The sequence below is a fragment of the Chiloscyllium punctatum genome, chromosome 7 (genome assembly GCF_047496795.1).
Source record: "Chiloscyllium punctatum isolate Juve2018m chromosome 7, sChiPun1.3, whole genome shotgun sequence".
Taxonomy (NCBI): domain Eukaryota; kingdom Metazoa; phylum Chordata; class Chondrichthyes; order Orectolobiformes; family Hemiscylliidae; genus Chiloscyllium; species Chiloscyllium punctatum.
In genome coordinates, this window is record NC_092745.1 from 84889902 (window position 1) to 84905820 (window position 15919).

The 15919-nt window shown below is 39.6% G+C and overlaps 1 protein-coding gene across 9 annotated transcripts in view; it reads left to right on the forward strand.

Moving 5' to 3' along the window:
- nfia (nuclear factor I/A) overlaps positions 1-15919 on the forward strand; it is a 732272-nt gene that overhangs the window by 520392 nt on the left and 195961 nt on the right. The window lies entirely within an intron of this gene.

Genomic DNA, 15919 nt, shown 5'->3' on the forward strand with positions numbered 1-15919 from the left:
TGATCTCTCTCAAGAAGGATCTGAAGTAACCAGTGACTTGTGAAAGACAAATCATGCCTCTTGCTGCCGTGAAAAATGACATGAACACAAGTTGCAAGAACAGCAGCTGAGTACTACAGTGACACATGTGTTTCTCGAAGAGTTACCATGGGGAGATCCAAAGAGTTCTGAAAAGGTCACCTTTGTTACCTCTGTTGGTAATTTTTTTGCTACCAATACGTTTGTATCCATTTTGCCTCCTCCTGATCAATCTGTTTCCCAGAACTACTTCAGTTCTGATTTTTTTTATGCATTGACTCTAATTATTCGACATGTCAAGCATGACATGAGGTTGAGGTTTGATCCAAGCAAAGCTGCATTAAACCCAGTATATTGTATACCAGTGAAACCATTTTACCAAACTGCTCCCGGCTACAAGAAAAGTAAATTAGAGGTATAAGTAGAAATGCTGGGAATACTTAGCAGGTAAGGTGGCATAACTTTTTGCATCCATTCACAGACTGTGGCCATTGCTGGTGTGGCCAGCATTTATTCCCCATCCCTTATTCCCCATTGAGAAGGTGGCATTGAAACATTGTAGTCCATTTCGTAATTGGTGCACCCACAGTACTGCAAGGAAGGGAGTGTCAGGATTTTGATGCAGTGATAGTGAAAGAATGGCTATACAGTTCCAATTCAGGATGATGCTTGGCTTGGAAGGGGACCTTTTAAGCAATCCTATCCATCAACTGCCCTTGTCTTCTTTTTGATAGAGGTTGTGAGTTTGATAGGTGTTGCCCAAAGTGTTGTGTGTTGTTATGAAACAAGAAGCGGAGTTTCAGATCTGTGACCATTCATCAGCCCTGGGAGAAATTAAAATGCAGTGGATTTTAAGAAAACAAAAATCTGTGTGTGCTCAGAAACATAAAACACAAAGTCTGTAATGGGAGGTGTGCAAGATCCATGAAATAATAAGTAGTTTCTTCGTGCAAGATCAAAGGTAGTGTTAACAGACACGCAAAGAAACAAAAGATGTATCCAAAGGAGGTGCGAATGGCAAGATCCTGACTAACGACCATCAAAAGCAAAGTGAGGGAAATAAGAGCAAAATGAAAAGACAAGAAAAAAGAAAACTAGTAAAAAGAAAAGGAAATGGGGAAGACGTTATGATCTGACATTGTTGTACTTAATACTGAGTGCCAAGTCAGAAAATGGGGTACCCTTCCTCAAGCTTCATTGGAAAACTGCAGCAGACCAATGTCAGGAAGGGAGTAAGGTGGAGAATTAAAGACATAGGTGATTCAAAGCACAAGTTCACCTATGTGAACTGAACAAAGTGTTCCCTGAACCAGTCACCTGCTTTACATTTGGTCTTCACCATAAAGGAGAGATCACATTGTGAGCACTCGATATTATATACAAACTTGAAAGTAAACCTAATTCACATTTTAATCTGGAAAGAATATTTGGGCATTGGATAATGATAAGAGATGACGTAAAAGGGCAAATGTTATATCTGTGTTTGCATGGAAAGTTGCTGTATGAAGCATACGTTGTATTGGAAGTGTTTGAGAAATGCATTCGGGTGTTGGAGGAAACAATCTCTTCCCTACCGAAACAGGAGCAGATAAAAAGATGTAATTGGTGGAAGTATTACAGTGGAAGTTGGAAATGGTAAAGGACTATCTCTTGGATCTGGAGTCTTTTGGGAAGCAACCTCATCATGGTACTTTGAGGGAGGGGAAAGGGTGAAAGCAAATGTTTAGGAATTAGAGTGGGCATATGCAAAACCCCATCATTCACAATGGAGCAGAATCCTCAGGTAAGGAGACCAGAAGATGTATTAGAATCACTGGCCTGGAATGTTCATTTAAACAGATGGGACAGACCATCTGAGAGAATGGAGGGGTTGTCTTAGTATGACGCAGGCTGTGAGGAAGTTAAGGTCCAAGTAGCTGTGAAAGCCCTATACTTATAATGATTATTGGTGGTTAGCTTATCCCGAGAAATGGAGGTAGAGAAAGTAAGCATGGACTATGTGAAGGAAAGAGAGCAGTGAAGATGATGAAATTTCAAGTTGAGTGGGAATAGAAAACAGCAACAGTATGACCCTCAGTGTTCTAGTTGTTTACAGACCTTGTCCAACAGCTCTTTTTTCAGTAGAAAGTGTATTTCATATATCTCTCAAAAAAGGCATACATACATTACCAAAGTGGGCACCCCCAGCAATGCTGTTACATAGAGGAAGTTGAGTAGTCATGGAGAGTCATCTAGACTCAAAACATTAGCTTGCTTTCTCTCCATGGACGTTGTCCAACCTGCTGTGCTTCCCAGCATTTTTTGTCAAGGATAAAGAAGAAGTTGTTCAGTGTGAGAAGCAGTGTAAAATCTGCATTATTAACCAGTGCGTCAAATGTGTAGCATTTATGATTTTTCAATTATTAAATCCAATTATCAGAAAATTGGGAAGATGAGTATGTTGACATTTGCAACCATCATTACTCTTTTTAAAAAAAATTCTTAAATTTCTTGTGAATTATTTTATCTCCTTCTTGAATCTCTCCATTAGGCTGCAAGCAGTGAAATATCAAAGTGTGAAATGAAAGAATAAGCTATGCAATTCGGTAATTAGAGTGTAACCATTCCTTGGGTACAAAGCTAAGGCACTCTATATTGTCAGTGTTGGAGTGGAATATGACTAATCTACAACTCATTTAAAAGCTCTTGAACAAAATTCTGTAATCATTTTCACATGAAGAAATGAATCTTTTAGGTGTCCAGATCGCACTCCACTGGTGATCTAGAAAGTAGCTGTGCATCTGTATTTCACAGCTATGTTGTGTTTGTACACTGTAGAAAACCTCTGAGTTTTCAAAGATTCAGAAATTAAGAGATCGTGCATGAAAGTAGAGCAACAGCACTTCAATTTTCAATATTTTAAAAAAACAATTCAATTTTCACTTCAATCTGTGAACTTTACAGATTTAGAGATATCTTTTCATGTTGTACTCAACAATGTTAGTAAGGTGATTTTTTCCACGTAATGCAGCCTTTCATTCTCAAGTAACAACTTGCTTCAATTAATTGCTGTCATACTAGAATCAGAATTAAATTGCATTTGTTGCTACCACATCTGTAAACTGCTTCCCCCACTGCAGAAGGATTTATGTGGAGAAAGTGAGGACTGCAGATGCTGGAGATCAGAGCTGAAAAATGTGTTGCTGGAAAAGCGCAGCAGGTCAGGCAGCATCCAAGGAGCAGGAGAATCGACGTTTCAGGCATAAGCCCTTCTTTAGGAATCCGAATGTCGATTCTCCTGCTCCTTGGATGCTGCTTGACCTGCTGCACTTTTCCAGCAACACATTTTTCAGAAGGATTTATATTCCAATTAAAAGGCATTCTGAATATTACTTGATCGTCAAGTGTTCCAAAGATTCAAAGTTTCAATGTTCCTTTAAACAAAGCCCCAGAAAGTACCAGAATCTCCTGCTGGTCATATAACAGTGCTTAGTTGCTGTTATGTAAATTACTGACATCAGGCTGCCACTGACATTGGTGAAGTCTTTTCCTTGATTGCATACACTATAGGTTGCAGCCAATTTAGTGTAGACAGCTTTTGTAATTTAAGCCACTTTACTTGTTAACCTTCATTTATGTGAGGGCATATGAAGATTTTGTCTTCCTTTGTCAGCCTTGCGGACATCATTATCTTGTATGAAATTCACCAAAAGGCCACAGTGTAGCTCCTTTTATCAAATTAGTTCAAATCAAATGACATTTGAATTTAGGGTCCTGCTTTCTTCACTGGTGTTCCTTTTCCCTCTCACTATGAACCAGAGTTGACTTTGGTATACCCTGACTAACAGGCATAAAAGTAAACTTGGGCTGTGTGTGTTCAATCAGTAAACACCTTCAATACACTGTATATGGTGTATACAGTGTACACTCCCATATATTGCACACCGGAAGGTTGATTCTTTGTCATCTTCAAATTGCTTTGAAAATATGCAGAATTATGAGGCATTGTAAGCTGATAATTTAAATCTTAATATTCAGCCATTACTTAATCCCAAATTATCTCAAAGCATTAATTTGGGAATTGCATTTCTGATATTGTAAATAAAGTTAAGTTGAAATATCAATTAGTTCTTAGACTTTAAACAACGCTTGTACCTTCCTCTACTTCCCCAGTCCACAGGTTTCTTTCCAGCTGGGATTTTGCGTAAAAGGTCCGTCATCAAGCCTCTCATTGTAACTTCACTCTAAAGAGCAGATAACCTGAATTCAGTTCTTCTGAAAGGGCTTTGAATTACTCCCCAACTCTGCTACTGAGACATTCTTAATACTTCTGTTTGTCATGTGTCTTCTTTTTACTGCAAACTTTTCTGGACTAATGTTACTTTATTAGTGAAAATCATACAATATGTCCAGTTTTTATTAGAACTGACAGTCTGCCACTATATTGGCATCCTACATCAAACAGCACACTGGAATAGGCCCTTCGGCCCACTTTGTCTGTGTTGACCATGACGCCTTTCTAAACTAATCTCTCCCATCTCTCTGCACATGGTCCATATCCCCCTTTTCATGTGTCTGTCTAAATGCCTTTTAAATGTTGCTATCATATCTGCTTCTACCACCTCCCCTAACATGTATCTACCACCTTCTGTGTCAAAAACTTACCTTGCATGTCTTCTTTAAGTGTTCCCCATCTCACATTGCACCTATGCCTTTGTAGTTGACATTTTAACCACAGGGAAAAAAACTCAAACTATCCACCATATCCATGCCTCTCATAATTTTAATCACATCTATCAGGTTATCCCTCAGCCTCTGATGATCTCACAAAAACAAACTAAGTTTGTCCAACCTCTCCTTAGAGCCAATACAATTCAGTCCAGGCAACACCCTCTTGAGAGCATCCACATACTTATGGCGACTAGAATTGCTTACAATTCTCCAAATGTGGCCTGACTAAAATTTTATACAGTTGCAACATGACTTGCCAACTTTTATACTCAATCTCATGACCAATGAAGGTAAGAATGCTGTATGTCTTCTTTTATACCTTGTTCTCTTGTGTTGCCATGTTCAGGGAGCTATGGACTTGGACCCCAAGATCCCTCTGTATATCAATACTTCTAAAGGTCCTGCCATTTAACTGTATACTTTACCTCTACATTTGACATCCCAAGATGCATCACCTCACACTTGTTCAGATTAAATTCCATCTGCCATTTCTCCATTCAAGTTTCCAAATAATCAATATCATGCTATATGCTTTAACAACCTCCCTCCACAACTCCGTCAATTTTCATGGCATATGCAGATTTACTAATTAGACTGCCTACATTTTCATCAATACCATTTATATAAATTATAAACAACACTGATCCTTGCAGCACACCACTACCCACCTCCAGGTTTTTTTAACCAGTTTACAGTAAAATATTAAATCATCGCAGAAATTAACTTTGTTTTGCATTTACTGTTTGTAAATGAAAATCAAGCAGATATTTAAACCATTCAAAATGCTTCTGGTGTAAATGGCAGAGCTGTGTGTATTTTGTGTTCCCCAACATTGTTCACAGCTTGTCAGAGAAAGTGCCATACGAATTCTGACTATGGTCTGGCACAAACCCAGCCTTTTGTAAGAAACATTCAACAAATTATTTGTAACTGGTTCTAACTTAGCACATTTGAAAAGTGTCAGATTTTTCTTGTAACCAAACCTATGTTAAAACAAGCTGGCATAATGCCAGACCATAGTGAGATCTATTTGATGCTGCCATGACTTCCTTCATTGTAGCTGAAAGAAACATTGTTTCAATTTCATTTTGGATTCAAATAGATGGAATATAAGAGCATTACAATAATATGGTATATTTTCAAGTGTGGAATGCATAAGATGTTAGACATTATCCATACTTGTAGTTTTATCCTTATGCTGAGTTCATATACACAAACTGTCCAATCTTAAGTAATCACTGCAAATTGAATTGGAATCATTTAGATTTTGAGAATGTTTCCTTCAGGAAGTGTTATATGTGCATGGTATGTTGTAAGTATGTTTCAGCTAAGGGTGTGAAATGTTGACTTCAGAGGCTCAAAGCCAGAGGTGCAAGATTAATTTCTTGCCAGTGTTTCGGAGAATGTGATCCTAAACATACTTAGCATTTTATTATGGTTTAGCTAACCATTTCAAAACTCCAGTGGGAGCTTTGTCAAATCCAGCAATCTGACTTACTTGTTGTGATTATGATATTTACACTTTGGAAGCAAAAAAGCCCCTTTTTAATTCATTCGTTGGATGTGAGTGTTGCTGCTGGCCTAGTATTTATTGCACATTCCTAGATACCCTTGGGAATGTGGTGGTGTGCTGCCTTCTTGAACCGCATTCTTGGTCTATTTGGTCTACCTAGACTCACAAAGCCATTAGGGAGGGAATTCTAAGATTTTAACTCAGTGACACTGAAGGAATGGTGATAAATTTCCATGTCAGGATGGTGAATGCCTTGGAGTAGAACTTGGAGGTGATAGTCTTCCCATATATTGGCAGCCCTTGTCCTTCTCAATAATAGATGTTGTGCATTTGGAAGGGTGCTGTCGATGGAGCCTTGGTGAATTTCTACAGTGCATCTTGTGAATGGTACACTCTGATACTACAGAGCATCAGTGGGGGTGGAAGTGAATGTTTTAGATGTGATGCCAACCAAGCAGGCCTGTCGTCATGGATGGTAAAAAACTTCTTGAGTGTTGTTGGAACTGCATCCATCCATGCAAGTAGGGTGTATATCATGTGGCGATGATTAGATTCTCTTGTTGGGAATGATCACTGACTGACCAAATGTTAGTTGCCACTTCTCAGCCCAAATCTGAACATTGTTCAGGTCTTGCTACAATTGAACATGGATTACTTTGTCAGCAAACATCCCTACACCTGACCTTATAATGGAGAGAAGACCTTTAATAAAGCAGCTAAAGATGGTTAAGCCTCCCCAGGGAACTCCTGCAGAATTGTCCTGGGACTAAGATGAATGACCTCCAACAACCACAGCCATCTACCTTTGTTTGAGATATGATTCTAACCAGTAGAGAGTTTTCCCTCTGATTCCCAGCGACTCTAGTTTTGTTAGGGCTCCTTGATGTCCTAAGTGGCCTTGATGTCAAAGTCAGTCACCCTCAACTGATCCCTGAAATTCTGTTCTTTTGTCCATATTTTAGTAATGAGGTCAGGAGCTGAGTGACTCTGATGCAACCTAAACTGAGTGTCAATAAGCAGGTGTTGCTTGATGCCACATTTCATCACTTCACCATTGATTAAAGGTGGAACTAATGGAGTCACAATTGGATGGGTTAGAAATGTCTACCAGACATAATCTGGGCAATTTTCCACATTGTTGGGTAGATACCTGTGTTATAGCTGTACTGGAATAACTTGGCTCAGGGTGCAACAAGTTCTGGAGCACAAGGCTGCAGTAATATTGCTTTAATGTTGTGAGGGCCAAAACCTTGCAAGTAATTCTGTGTCTTAGCTTCATCAGATTGGCACCTAATTTCTAGGTATGCCTGGTGCTACTTCTGACATATCTCCTCTTTTTATTAAACCAGGATTAATCCCCTAGTTTGATGTTAATGTCAGAGTGAGACCTGTGCCAAACCATGAGGCTGCAGATTGTTTTGGAATTCGGTTCTGCTGCTGATGGCCGACAGCACCTCATGGATGCCAAGTGTTGAGTTACTATATCAGTTCTAAGTCCAACCAATTTAGCATGGTCATAAATAATCAAAGGACTAGTACTAATCCATGTGGCACTCTATTAGTTATAATTTCCAACCTGTAATTTACCCATTTTTCCTCATTCTCTTTCCTCTGAGACAATCTTCTCTTAGTAGAAATATACCACATCCAGCTCCATAAGCAACCTTATATGTGGTCTTTTGGAAATGCAAATACCTTGTATTTACTGCTTCCTGTTCATTTACCCCATTGGAAACAGTAGTATGGAAGATGACTTCTTCAAAACAGATGTGACAGAGACAGAGCAATGAAGAGTGTGCAATTTGTCCTCATAGGAAGGAGGGTCAGACAATGAGTAGCCAGGATGTACTGTCACTGGGAAAAAAAGATAACAAAGTTGAGGAAGGCAAAATCATTGATCTGTAGAAATCTAAGAGAATAAAATGTAGACTGCTCTGTAGCTCTGAGAGTACACATGGGTAACTGCACCATTGACTTTAAGGTAAACATTTGGCTACTTTAGTTCACTTTTCAAATAGTTAGAACATAGAACATTACACTGCAGTACAGGTCCTTCGGCCCTTGATGTTGCGCTGACCTGTGAAATCAATCTGAAGCCCATTTAACCTATACTATTTCATTCTCGGCCATGTGCCTATCCAATGACCACTTAAATGCTCTTAAAGTTGGTGAGTCTACTACTGTTGCAGGCAGTGCGTTCCACACCCCTACTACTCTGAGTAAAGAAACTACCTCTGACATCTGTCCTATATCTGTCACCCCTCAATTTCAAGCTAATTCCCCTCGTGCTAGCCATCGCCATTCCAAGGAAAAAGGCTCTCACTGTCCAACGTATCTAACCCTCAGATTATCTTATGTCTCAATTAAGTCACCTCTCAACCTACGAAAAAGCCTCCAGTTGAGGAACAAATCAAGAGTAAAGATAGAAGTGAAAGTTCCTCAGGATTGCGTGTCTGTAGAGGATGTTGTTGGGAAAAGTCATGAATATTTCTTTTTGTATTGATCGAAGACCTTAGAAAATTGTCTTTTTTGTGCAATGAACGTGTCTTTTTTGTTAAATTACATTGGCAGCCTCAGTGACTGAACATCATGATTAACTAAATCACAAACAAAAAAGTATGGTCGCATAAGGAGGGTTTCACTCTGGGACCTAATCCATTTAGTTTTACTCTCACATGGACACCTAACAAGTCCTTGCTAATTCGTGTGGTTAAATAGTGTCGTTGGTGAATGTCTCTTCCCTTTCTTTTCAACTCATATTTATCTACCAGGTGCTTCTCTTTCAATTCTGTTACGATCTAGTATGCAATTTAAATTTCTTTTGCAGAAGCTTGACTGAGGAAATAAAAATGAACTGCATTTTGGAGGATTATCACTGTACTACATCTCAGTCTGTTCAATGGCCATAACCAACTAAAATCAAAAATCCAAAGAACTGCAGATACTGGAAATCAGGAACCAAAACAGAAATTGCTTGAAACACTCAGGAGGTCTGGCAGTGACTCAGGACTGCAGAAGGGTCACTGGACCTGAAACATTAACTCTGCTCTCTCTCCTTTTGAGAGCAGATTTGTATCAAAAGGCTAAATCACAGAAACCTTGGCTAAAACAGTCTATTTATTTCAATCAAGTATGTGATTGAATCTCCACTGTGATCGCACAATGAACAGGACAGATAAAAATGTTGAAATTCTTTGTCCACTGTTTCAAGTTCATTTGTTAACCAATTTGCACAAAATTCCTTTATGCATCATTTTTGCTGTCATTGGTTAATATTATTATAGCTTAACATTTCAGCTATTAAAGATCAAACATGACAACTATTTATGCAGAAAATTAAAAAGAGCCTTTAAAGAAAATAAATAGACAAAATTTACTTAGCACCATTGACAGCCTTGAAAAGATTAAACTATATTGATTCTGCCATTACGTTATAAGAGAACTGGAAGATGTGAGTACAGGGCATGCAGTCTGAGCAAGGTGATGAACATAAAGTGGAATCATCAGCAAAAGTGTGGATAGAGTTAGATGGTGAGTCAAGGAGGTAATTGTTTCTTGTTCGTAGCAATGACTTTCAGAATAAATAGAAGTAGGTCCAGTGAAGAACCAACAGGTACAGAACAGGCAAAGTGGTTTGAGAAGAAACTAAAAAACAGGGAATGCAGCTTTGGTGGGAGACTGCTGTATGCTTCTAGCCATATTAAAATCGTGCAATGTGCAGGGTGACAGGAGATTAATTTTTGGAGTCTTCAAGAACAGAGTTCTAGAAGTGTACATAAACACCAGCAGAATAGATGTGTTCAAAACAACATGTTTGCGAATGCCAATTAGATTAGAATCGGCAAAAACAATTTTAAAATGAACAATGACTTGAGAAGAAAGAGCCTTAGTAGAAACGGTACAAAGTCAGAGTCATCCTGAAGCTCAGCCATCTACTATTCTCCATCGGGATGTAATCCTAATCGGTTATACAAACAGAACTGTCTTTCTAAGTGATTACTAGCTTTAACGCAAAAGCACATATATCTGCCAGCTGCATTGTACCTTATATTACCTCTGGGTCCCCTAAGGTGGGAAGGAAAGTTACAAGAAAAGACAAGAGATCAACCTCGTCATGACAATCTGATTACTTTGTAACTAAAGTGTTCAAACTAAAATACTCTCTCCTAGTTTCTCACAGTGTTCATTTGGCTGACCACTGGCTTTATTTTCCCATTTCATTTTTTTGTAACTGTGCGCAGACAAACCACAAAACAAGCTCAAAAATTCTCCTTCAAGAAAGTTTCTTCTGGCATGAATCCAGTTGATTCAATTCTTCCACACCTCCACATTTCTCAGAGACAGAAGCATTGAAGACATTAGACTTCTGGATTTTGGCACAAGAATCGGTGGGTCCAGTTATTGCGCCAGCTCATTTCAATCATTGGTTTGTCTGTAAAGGGCGTCTGACAATAATCTAACACTGGGTCCTGTGAATCACCAGAGGATTCCCCCCATGAGAATCCTTTTCGTGACCCATGTTTATTTTTATGTGACCATTGGATGAAAATAATACTCTGGTATAAATATTGGTGTGCACCAGCAAGAAACCTTCATCCCTGGCCTTGAAGAATATTCCTGATTTTGGTATCAATGATGGATACTGTAGCACTAATAACACTTCACAGCCAATCCCATTCTGGCAAAACAAATACCCATTTGGGAAGATGAATGTGTCGCTTCCTTGGGAATGTGTTGGATTTGCTCTAACAGCCATTTTTGTAAATGGAGAAGTAAAGAACTTGAAAAACTTGAATTATGCAGAGGAGTTCAAGAAACAGTCGAACAGTGCACCCCAACACAGGCAGTCAGCAGCACTGAGAGGAGCAAACATATGGAGGACCCTGAAACAGGCAGTCAGCAGCACTGAGAGGAGCAAACGAGTGGAGGATCCTAAGATAGGCAGTCAGCAGCATCTGGAGGAGTAGATGAGCAATTGTTGAGAGTGTGGTGCTCGAAAAGCACAGCAGGTCAGGCAGTATCTGAGGAGCAGGAGAATCAACATTTTGGGCATGATTCCTGATGAAGGACTTATGCCCGTAACATCGATTCTCCTGTTCCTCGGATGCTGCCTGACCTGCTGTGCTTTTCCAGCACCACACTCTCGACTCTGATCTCCAACATCTGCAGGTCTCACTTTCTCTGGATGAGCAGTGGTTCCTGACACAGGCAGTCAGCAGCACTTTGAGAAGGAGAGCAGTGCAGAATCCTAAGACAGGCAGTAAGCAGTAACTAAAGGAGTGAATGAAAGGAGGACCCTTAGGCAGACATTTGGAAACAAATGATGAGCTAGGACATTACAGAAAGATCATAAGGTGTTTGGCTGGGTGAGGAGCAGACAGAGGCAGAGCTATGGGCAAAAGAATGGGGAGGATGATAAATATATGGAGGTTGGAAAAAAAAATCCAAAAATATTCAGTGGCATCACATGAAATTCATGTGTCAGTTGGTTGGTTGGTAATTCCTGTTGGGTACTATGTAAAATGTCAAAGTTTGAGTAAAATATAACGTTTATAGACTCCTTCTAACTAGTTTATAATTTTTAAAAGAAACTGTAGCAAATGCAAAGTAAGGGACGAGTGATTTCATTATTTGTCTTATTCCCAAGTGATAAAGTTTAAGGCTTTAAAGTAGAAGTTGGTGTGGTAAGTGATGGTGAGAAGGGACATTCATTTGTTTAATAATTAATCATGTAATTAATTTCTGAATTAAGACATAATGAAGATGGCAGGACTGATGATGTATTGCGATTGCAGAGTGTGAAACTCCTGCATTTGTGTGATCCAGGGCGCATACATCTGTAGTCAGTATTTACAGCTTGGGCAGCTTCAGTTCAAAGACTATGAGCTGGAATCTGAACTACAGACACGGTAGCACATTAGGCAGGGAATATTACCTGGGCACATTATTCTATGGTGCAGTCATACTTCTGAGGATAGGATCTTCTGAAATGATCATTGGTCAGGGAATAGAGAGTGTAATTGCGAGTGATGCAGGTAAGGATCCCAGAGGGCAAGGCTGTAGGAGCCTGAGACTCTGCAACAGACAAACCGGTTAGAGGTTCTTTTAGCTTGTTCAGTTGAGTGTGAGGGTTGATGGTCAAATGAGTTAACTGACTGTAGCACCGTGATACTGAAACATATTCAAGTGGGGCGAGCAAACAGCAATGCCATGGTAATAGGAGCAGATAATAAGGGTGATTGACACTGCTTTTTGTAGCAAAAAGCAAGAAGCTAGATGGTTGTATTACCAAACTGGTAGGTGAAAGAAGAACTGCAGATGCTGGAGATCAGAGTTACAAAGTGTGATGCTGGAAAAGCACAGGCAGCAGGAGTGTCAATGTTTCAAGCAAAAGCTCTTCATCGGGAATGTGTGGAGCTTATGCCTTAAGTGTTGACTCTCCTGCTCCTTGAATGCTGCCTGACCTGCTGTGCTTTTCCAGTGCCACACTTTTCGATCTTATCTACCTGTTCCACGGTTTTGTATATCTGCTCCGGGCAGGAAAGGCTCTATGATGAAAGGGGGAGGAACTAGTCATCATGGTCAAGTTCAGTACCCCTGCATAAACAGAAAATAAAGCGGTCTGCATAATCCATATGAGGCACTAGGCACCAAATAATCAATAGGCACCAAGTAATTTCTGGATTAATACCTGAGTTCGTAATTGGCGTAGGGCAAATAAGATTAGAGAGGTGAATGCATGGCTGGTGTGAGTCCCAGTTTGTGGAGTATTGCCACAAGTAGGAGAAAGTGGGCACTGTACTATTGGGATGGTCTATACCTGAATTGTGCTGGGGCTGGTGTTTTAGTGAGCCACACAACAAGGGAAATGGAGAGGAATTTAAACTAAATAGTGGGGAGAAGGGATCCAATTTGGGAGGATGTTGTAAGTGAAAGAGTAGCAAGCTGGCAAGAGAGAAAAATATTTGTTTGAGAAATGATGCACAGACCATAACAGGAAAGAATAAAGGGTACAAATCTGAGTAACTCAATAGATAAGGCTAGAATTTATAGAAGTAACAGAACAATTGAGTCTACCCGACCTTCCTAAGAGCATCCCGCCCAGACTCCACCCTATCCATGTAACCTGCATTTCTCAAGGCTTATTGCAGTTAGCCTGCACATCTTTGGACTGTGGGAGTAAACTGCAGCACCCAGAGGAAACCCACGCAGACACTTGGAGAATTTGCAAACTCCACACAGACAGTCAGCCAATGCTGCAATCAAACCCGGGTCTCTGGTGTATGAGACAGCAGTGCTAACCACTGTGCCAGTGATGCCCTCATCAAAGAGGAAATGCAATCAAAGGAGATGCTGTGAATTTTGCAACTTCCTTTACCTTCACCCTCACACTCAGTTGCAGTGAACTGTTAATGATAGATTCTTCTGAGACCCCACAGGACTTTTCCTGAGCCTTAACCCAACAACTCCTGTGTTCCTTGACATCTCCAGAGTCCAAACTCCTTGAGCAGCCAGAACACAACCTTTTCAGGAGAGAGTCTCCTTTCCATGCTCTTTGTTCATGACTGACCAGCAACTTAAATTAGTAACTTTTTTCCCCTGATTCCTCCATCCAACTGGTATGACAAACTGAAAGGCTTTGTGTCTGAATATATGCAAAATCAAATCTGCTCTGGACTGGAAAGGTTCCACAATGTGAGGGGGAGCATTTGATTGAGTGTGTAGATATGGGGAGTAAGGAATCCATGGGGTTGCAGTTGGTGGATACGTGAAATGGATAAAACTCTGACCAGAAAAGCATAAACTTATTAAGCCTCTGACTAACTAACTTTTAATCCCTGATGTTTAAACTACAATATTCACCTTCTTCTTTTAAGGAAGAATGTGAATGCATAGGAAGCAGTTCAGAGAAGATTTACAGACCAGTACCTAGGAAAGGTTAGATGGGCTGCTCAAGTTTAAAAGAGTAAGAAGTTATCGTAATAGTAATTTATTGTTATATATATTTATGAAAATTAAGTAAAATGTGAATAAATCACCATAATTTTAATTACAAAAATTATAAAAAGTAATACATCATGGTGTTAGGAAAATTTTTATTTTTTGTTCCACATATGGCTTCTTATTTCCTAAGTGGCTACGGGACTCCGCCACACTCTGCAGCCATCAAAGCTGTCCCTAACACCCCAGCACTGTGGAGAAAGCAGCCCTTGCCACCACTGACCGGGACCTAAAATGTCACCTCTGCCAAACCTGCCTCATCGCCACCAATATTCCAGTCACTTCCATTGCCAGGAGACTACCCTAATTCTTGAGAACCAATTGACCATCCAAATTATCTTCCAAGGACTGAAAGTCACTCAAGATCATTCATTCACCCTGCTGCCGTTGTAGACACTGCCAAAATATCAAAGGAAAATAATGGACCCCACTTTGTCGATGCTGGAACAGTTGTTCAAACCACGGCCATCATTGCCACGAGGAATGGACCGATCCACCGCTCAACAATTTTCTTAAAAGAATTTATAATCATTTGGAACTAATACTTAAACTGGAGCTGGCATGTTTCTCGTTATGACAGGGATGGGTTGTGAAATCAATCATGCAGCATTAATCCTCTGATGATATCCTTCAAACTTATGTCAGTAGACATTATGAAAGACCAAGCTCTGATTTTTTTTTAAAAGCTGTGCAGTTTTTCATATTTTTAAAGGACAGGTGATTTAAATGCTTAGGTATAATCCTTGACTATTCCAATGAGTTTATTCGCTTTTCATATGCGGCCATGTATATATTTAATAATCCTAAAGTCTACCTGTCCTCTCACTGTAAACACCTCACTCTCCAAAAGGTGACCTGGGACTACTCCACAGGGATACCTTACTTTCCAAAAGAGTCCAACCATGCCAAGGTTTGGACCTTCTTTTACCAGACCTAATGTGCACAAATCATGTATTCCAATAAAAGAAAGAACTGCAGGTGCTGGCAATCTGAAACCAAAGAAAACAGAAATTGAGAAACTCAGCAGTCTGGTTGCATCTGAGGGGAGAAAACAAAGTTAATGTTTCCAGTGCGGTGACTTCTTTAGAGCTGCCCAGAGCTCCCAGTCTTAATGAAGATGCTGCCAGACCTGCTGGTTTTCTCCAAAAATTGCTGGTTTTCTTTCATATATTCCATAAATGCTTTACAAAACATTGAACAGACTGAAGGCAGCTACAGCTTAATATGTGCAGGTCCTTCCATGAAGTGTTTAAATCCAGCATATTTGGGACTTGGGCTTCTAGAGTTGGATTTATTTTGGTTGCACAGGGAACTCTCTCCATAGCATATGAGGCAACAATCAAGTGATTTTTAAGTTTTCTTGAAGAGAAAGTTGGAATAACAAAAAGCTTTTTTTGTTTCTACATTTCTTTGAAAAAAAGAATCTCTGGTTGGAATTACAGCTCTAACTAAATTGTACAGTGTCTGTGGTTTTCTGTAAAGTCTCATAATTTTTTTATGAAACAGCTCACTTATAAGATTCAAGTATTGACTACCTTCTCCCTTTCAGTGTAGATCTGAAATTGGTTTGTTTACCTTGGATAACTGAGACATGGAGCATCTAAAATGAAATTTCAGGCATTTTGATTTAACTGGAGGATTTCCACATAACAATATTTTGCAATACCAAAATTCCCT